Here is a 7,584-nt window from a genome sequence, read left to right as displayed (position 1 = left end):
TCATGTTGTCCTTATAAACATACTGTTGTTCTACTATCACAATAGTCTTATAATAAATATAAAAAATGGAAAATTTGTCTATGATTTTAAGACTTAATATTTGGAAAAAAAAAATAAAAAAAATTATTATAGTTTTCTTCAATATGAAGATGTCTCAAAAAATTGAATGTTAATTAAACTCTTTTATATATACATTTCAATTTAAAAAAAATATATTTATGACACGTAATTATTATATTAATATTTTTTTATATTAAATATGTTTAGAATATAATTTATGTCATTAATAATTCAATCAATGGAGATTAACCGGTTAATACAGTATGTTGAATATATAATCAGTACTATATTTAGAGCCAAGATTTTTTTTTTATTTTTCCATCAATAGAAGAGAAGTAATTTTGACGGGAATTTGATAGTGAGAATTAACCTCAGCATGCCATGTGTCCAGAATTATTTTCTTTTATTAGTATAGGTAGATTAGATCAAAATATTAATTATACCTTATTATATATTAGTTTAGTAATTGTTGATGGGTCATATTACATTTAATTAACTAATAAAGGGTTTCCCCTTAGGTGTATATAAAGATGGATAAATATTAACATCATAACCCAATCACGCACACATAACAATTTTGTGTGCCTCCTCTCTTCTAAATCGGGTTCCTCTCAAGAGCTTTAACACCATCCTTAACTATACATCCTAAAGGGGAACTCGATCAAGATGACAAACATGCCAACTACATCATACTCTGCTGCGGTTACTACTCTTCATGCTGTAACAGGTTCATAGGTTTAATATTTATTATGTTTTGTATTGCTTACATGAAGAACTGATCAACACGAGCTTGTCTCGTTACAAGCTACATTTATGAAGCTCAAGCTTAAGCTTGTGTGTATTGTTAAACTTTGATTTCCTTTATTTTGCTTCATACACATGTACTTAGAGCCGAGGGTCTCTCTGGAAGCCACCTCTTTATTCCTTTGGATAGAGGTACGGTGTGCCTACATCCCACCCTCCCCAGACCCTACTTATAGCTTTGCTGTCGGTGGGATTTCACTGGGCATGATTGATTGATTGATTGAAGCTTAAGCTTGTGTGTAGTTTTTAAGATTGATCTCAACTGGATTATTATTTATTAGTTAGTTATCTACATTTATTCTTATTTTGCACGTACATATTAGTTATATTTTTTTATATAGTAATAATAATTATAATATATAAATATACTACATAAAAATATATAACTAATAGGGTTGTTTAGGCTCAGAGGCTAGCTTGAGCCTAATAAGTGAAGCTTAGGCCGAGTCTCATGCTCGTATATGAAACGAACTGATTTTTAGGGTTGAGCTTAGGCTCGAACTCGTCTAACATCGACACGATTCGTGCTTTTATGATGTTATCGATCGGATGTTGAGTATGTCACGAACGGCTTGTAATTGTGAGTGTATTAGATTGTGCTAATGGTTTACAGTTACATCATAGGTGGCTTTTATAGCCACCGTATTACATGAATAGTTTCTATATATTTACTAACATTACCATTAGTCTAATTATTATATGTTTTTTCAGATCTTGACTTTGTGTGCTTTCATTTGTTTGTAGTATTAGATCCAGATTTGTGTCTGGTTGGATTTTATGATTAACATGGATGGTTGATGATGGTCAATGTTGGTAAGCATGAATGAACCCAAAAATACGAAAATTGTTAATAAAAAATTGTTAAATGTTTGATTTTAGAAATACACATGCCCTGGGCAAAGCACGTGCAACGATTTAATAATCGCGTTAGTTAGCATGATATAGACGAGACCTCATGTGTTTTTTAGTAACTAATTATTTTGACTAGGAAAAATTGGCAAATTGTTAGCTAAAATAAGAAAATATTTTTTAATAAACTAATGTTCACGCTAGATTCAGTCTGATAAGTCAAAAGGAGCGAAGTGGCATTGAGACAAAAGTAAATTAGATCCATACGGACTTAGCCAGTGGTCGAGCACATGTGAAGTAGCAGTTCAAAACCCATCCCCCCCCCCCCCCAATTATTTGTGTTTCTTAACCAACAAAAAAGAAAACGTTTAAAAACTACGTGTTTAACATTTTTTTTCTAAGAACGGCGGCAATCTTCAGTATGGCTTGGTGGTCGCAAATCGGCTTACGGCCGATCCCAGTTTGGAAACCCTAGAGAGTTTTTCCTGAAAGGCATAACCCTTAGTTCCCAGGTCCTCCTTGCGTCCTTGTAGGAACCTTCTTCCCTGGTGCCACTTGACACCAATTGCGCCTTCACTAGAGTCGAAACCCTTTGACGTAACACAGACAGAATACAACCTCCGTTTTGACTCGGATTCAAACTGATGACCTTCCGAATAAAGCCTAGTTTTAATCGTCATTGCCACAACCAACTACGTAACTTAGTCGGAGTAATTAAATCTTGCATTTTGAACTTAATTTTGAATTATACATTTAATATAAGTTATTTAGAAAATTTCCTTTTTTTTAAATTAAACTTTACTAACAACAAACAACAACCGCCCCCATCACAAACAGAGCGGAGAAGCATCACAAACTACAAAACTACCGCAACTAAAAGTGTTAACTGCTGTCACAATTCACTAAGTTTCATCTCTGCGTTGCTTAGACATATATATATATACACACAGTAGTTGAAAGCCCGCGCGATGCGGCGGCAATGATGATTTACAATGTGATACTCGTTTTGAGTAAGATTATCAATGCTCTCGTGATATATTGTGTTTTGTTATTTTCGTATTTGCCGCATCGGTGTGATGCATCTACACCATAAGTATCACATAACTCAATTAAGTAAAAAGAACCAAGAATATAAATAAAACAATGTAAGTCATGAACATCATTTCAGTTTTAATAAACCAACACATAAATAAGAAAACATAAGTCTCATACATAACCATTTAAAAATAAGCATTCGTGTGTTAACTACTTGCGTTTTGATAATATAATTTTAGTCATATGCCTTACACATTTCAATTGCCTCATCTGCGTATTTTGACCAACATTCCTTATCTGAACCGGTACCAAGTAGTGAAGTTCACAATCTGAATTTGTATTTTCGGATATCATATTAGGATATGGATATTTTAAGAATATCTAGATTCTTAAAAATGTTAACTAAAAGTTAACATAAAGCAAGTTTACAACATTGTTTTAAAATTGTTATACATATTGTTCCAAACATAAACACATAATCTACATAAACAAAAAAAGTCAAATGCACTGTCCCAAAATAAACGTAATCTTCGTAAACACATTGTTCCAATGCAGCTTTTGTTTCAATGTCACCTTAGAATGTCATCATCATCATCATCATCGTACTCAGTATATCCCACCAATAGCAAAGCTATGGTAGGGTCTGAGGAGGGTAAGATGTAGGCAGCCTTACCTCTACCCCATAGGGATAGAGAGGCTGCTTCCGGAAGCAAATAGTAAGAATGGCAATCGAATGTCTTAGGAAGCAAATAATTTTGACAAAAAAGAGTATTTATTTGAGATGTACATATTATATGCAACTAAGAACATTCAATTTGTGGTCATTAATACTTTATTCCTACTAAACAAATAATCTAGTAGGAACCCGCGTGATGCTGCGGCAGTGACAAATCTAAGACGTGAAACGTAATTTGTTACAAATGGGTAGTTGCAATTAGCAAATTGTAACTTAAAATGAATTGAACAACAGCTAATGCCATTGATGTCCGTAAGACGAATTTGTAGTGAAGTTAAAGTTTAAGTAACAAAAATTAAAACGTTATTACTTATAACTTGCTTTCCATGTAAAAATGCACATCTACAAGTGTATGACTTAAGAGTTAAGAACAAGCACATGCAATTTCAAAGCAATTCCCTAACAAGATACATGTCAGAAAATGTTCATTTCATGTGTTTGCATTTGTGCACACAACAAAAAAGAATAAATTACCAGGCCTAAAGGTACCAAAACTACTCTTCCAAGATCTCCAATATCTTTAAACAAAAAGTGAAAATGCGCACACTAAAAGTGAAAATGCTACTATTTTTTTTATAAAAAAGAAGTGAGCTTAAACCGGCTTGATGGTTTAAACTGGTATTTAAGGAAAACCCTTGGTTCTACGAACATACCGTATGCCAAATTAAACTAGGCTCAAACTTACCAGACCCTTACCCAGAATATGGTTCAACCGATTTAGCTAGCCCGTATTTACCGGTTTTTAAAACATTGAGTGATAAGATGGAGAACAAATAGGTTTGAACCTGAAATGATTCGAAATTCATTATTAACAGCGCCCTAGACTGCACATCCAAATTCTTGATTTTCATTCGACCCGTATCAGCAACACAACCAGCAAATGTTAATATGGTAATCTACCAAAAGCATAAAAAAGAAATTAAATGCCTAAATTGCCCCTTGAACACATTTTACCAGGTAGCAACAAACAAAAACATTTATGGCTTAATGTAATAGGCCTTAAAGAAAATCATCAAAAATCAAAAACTACTATGGTTGTGGTAACAACAAACAAACATATGTGGAGTGAAAAATTATGCAACCGAACAAATCACTTAAACAACAAAAATAATTTAAATGTGACACACGGTGCAGGTCGCTTCAGTTCGGTTTCGCTAAAGAAGTCCAAATCGGGTTGTTTCGGTAATTGTTTACATTCAAATAAGTAGCCCATATATAATGAATGTTTACTGACTACCTTGATTTGACCCGTCGCATATAAAAATAACCCGAATAAACTTGTTCTAAACATGAACCCCATTAAATTAAATAAAAAACAGTCGAACTCAATCCAAAACATTTGAAAAGAGTTAAAAAATAAATGTTTTAAAAGGTCACACCATTTAGCTAAATTTGTTTGCGGGTTCGACACGAAACTGTCATAGACGTGTTTCGAAATACCCAAATAAGTTAATAAGTTTGAACAAAATTTGTACATGAAATAAATAAATGAACTTGAATTTTTTTTTATTTAGTTAAACAAACAAACAAGTAGACATGTCTTGTTCGTTTATTTAAACTCGTTCATGTCAGTTTATTTATGTTCGTTAGTTTAAGTTTTTAATGGTTTCAATTAAAATTTTTGGGCCGATTACAACTTAGTCTACTCGTAAATAAATTATCAATTAGGTTCGTCTATGTTCAGTTTAGTTTGCTCGTTTACGTTCATTGTTCATTAATACGATTAAGGAAAGAACACGAACAAGGAAACCTTAGTCGTTTACCTGTTCTTGTTCTATCATTTGTCGGTCAAAATTAAACGAACGAACCTGAACATGCCCCGTTCGTGTTCGTTCGATTTACAACCCTTATTTAAATAATCTAAATAATAAGATTCAGAAGGTTATACGCATTAAAAACAAACATTTGGCTGTTTTCAGTGCGTTTGACCAATTCAACACATTTGAAAATTCAAAACCACCCAAAAAAATGCTTTTCGGGCTTACATAAAGATCACAAAAATTTTAATGACTGAGAAAAAATATGCAAAGAAAATATTATGTGTCCATACCCCAGTTTTTCGATCGAACCAAACAAAACTAAACCGAGCCTGAAAAAATGTTTTGTTAACGACCTATAAAAACAAATTGAAATACAATCATCGGGATCTGTTTTCTCGGTTATGATTTAATCTGCTTGTAACCGAATAACACAATCAACGATTTGGTTATCGGTTTATTCAGCTTTTATTGTTTTGTCAATTTATACCAATGTGGTGTATATATTGGAGAAAAAAAATTAATGTAAGCATATTGTAATAAGATACTCTTTTTACTATATTGCCACCGTTGATTTTTTTTTAATTTTGGTTATGAATAAACAAATAATTACCTTGAACTCAATGTGTCTAGGCTCGACAGAGCTTGAAAACAAATAGAAGTATATAAAAATAATTAAAAAAAACTTATATAAACAAATTAGTAAATATTAAACAAGCCGAGACCGAGCTTGAAAACACAACTCACTAAGTGAGCTCGAGCTTTAGAAAAATAAGTTGAGCTTAGGCTTGACTCGGCTCGTTTACACCCTTTCTGTCAACGTTTTTACTAACACGAACTACATATTGTTAATCCACACATATAGCATCAATTGACAGCTAAAAGAAATAATAGAATATAATTAAATACATACCTCAAATATAGCTTTCAGATGATCAAGTTCTTGTCTAGATCATTAATAGCCAATTTATAAGACTGCATCAATATAGACTGGTTAATAATAAACGAACACACATAAACACAAACTTCCCGCTGAACGATTCACCAAGCGTTCGGTTCTTTTTATCACGCCAACCACCTGCAAAATTAGATAAATAAATTAAAATTTAAAGACAACCATTTGACTGTCAAGTAAAATAAGTCTTGTTAACCATACCATGCCAGAAGTAGTACACTTTGTGTAAGCTTGGTACAAAAGTTACGGGAGTTGGGAAATATTATCTTGAACGCTCTGTGCAAAGTTGATGCAGACCCATTAGTTAACTGTTCCACCATTGACCACTTTCTGTTACAAATATCAAAACTTTACAATATTACACATTCAATAAATAAATTAAAATCATAAACGTAAAAATGTGCATATCTTGTTCATAATGTTCCATTACACCTACTCTTCAACAATTGCAGTTTTCACAACACCAGGCTCACCAATAACAACCCTAAATTTTGCATGAATTTGCATGAATAAAAGATTGATAATATACTAATATCATAATATAACACTGCCGGTATGCACAATCAATCATTATATATATAAACTGAGCGAAGCCAAGCCGAGCCAGCTTAGTACAAAACCGAGCTAAGCTAGACTCAAATTTTCAGCTCAGTTTGAACACTGAGCCGAGCCAACTTAGGTCAAAACCGAGCCAAGCAATGGTCAAATTTTCAGCTTAGTTTAATCACTAAGATGGGCCAAATTAGTTCAAAACCAAGCAAAGCTCAAGACAACTGTCTGCTTAGTTTCAACACTGAGCTGAGGCCGCTTAGTTCAAAAATGAGACAAGCGTGAGTCGGATTTTCAGCTCAGTTTCAACATTAAGTTGAACCAAAACTCGTGAATAGCCTTATTTGAGATAAGTAATTGAGTCAATAATCACCTGTAATATTGTATGATTGTAAATAAGTGTCATATAAAAGATGTTTCAAGCACCCTATGCTTAGCTAGTGTATCCCAATTAATTTTTCTTTAACTTTTATTCTGTTCACGTTTGTTTTCGAGTTTTGACAGACCTGATAAATTTTTTAATCTCTGAAGCACTTTTAACTCTTATAGTAACCAGAAATATAGTGGATTAAAATTTAAACCTTACCTTGATAGCTTGGTTCTTAAATCACAACAGATACGATCTCAGCCGCTAAACAACGATTATAACCTTGTATCTGCAATGGATTAGTGATTGCAAGAAGCTCTAGATCCTAATAATCCACACAATAAATAAATAAAACAATAAATAAATAAATAAAATAAAAGACTATAACACCAAGAATATTTATAGAGACTTACATTGATGCTAGAGGTCCAAAACCAATCTTTATTTGGATATCATGGCCTTTAACTCAGGT

The 7,584-nt window shown here is 32.7% G+C and overlaps 1 long non-coding RNA gene across 1 annotated transcript; it reads right to left on the bottom strand.

The window, feature by feature from the left end:
- Positions 1 to 6,095: 6,095 nt before the first annotated feature.
- On the bottom strand, positions 6,096 to 6,664 carry LOC143621671 (uncharacterized). The gene is made up of 3 exons (XR_013151578.1): positions 6,367 to 6,664; positions 6,256 to 6,319; positions 6,096 to 6,154 (listed from the first exon to the last, which is right to left on the bottom strand). It is a non-coding gene; the product is annotated as an uncharacterized LOC143621671 (long non-coding RNA).
- Between the last annotated feature and the right edge of the window lie 920 nt (positions 6,665 to 7,584).

Source organism: Bidens hawaiensis, unplaced genomic scaffold (genome assembly GCF_021521415.1).
Source record: "Bidens hawaiensis isolate Kalapana, Puna unplaced genomic scaffold, B.hawaiensis_p1.1 tig00000326_1, whole genome shotgun sequence".
Classification (NCBI taxonomy): Eukaryota; Viridiplantae; Streptophyta; class Magnoliopsida; order Asterales; family Asteraceae; genus Bidens; species Bidens hawaiensis.
The sequence above is the reverse complement of the archived record's forward strand: the minus strand, read 5'-3'. Positions and strand labels throughout refer to the sequence as shown.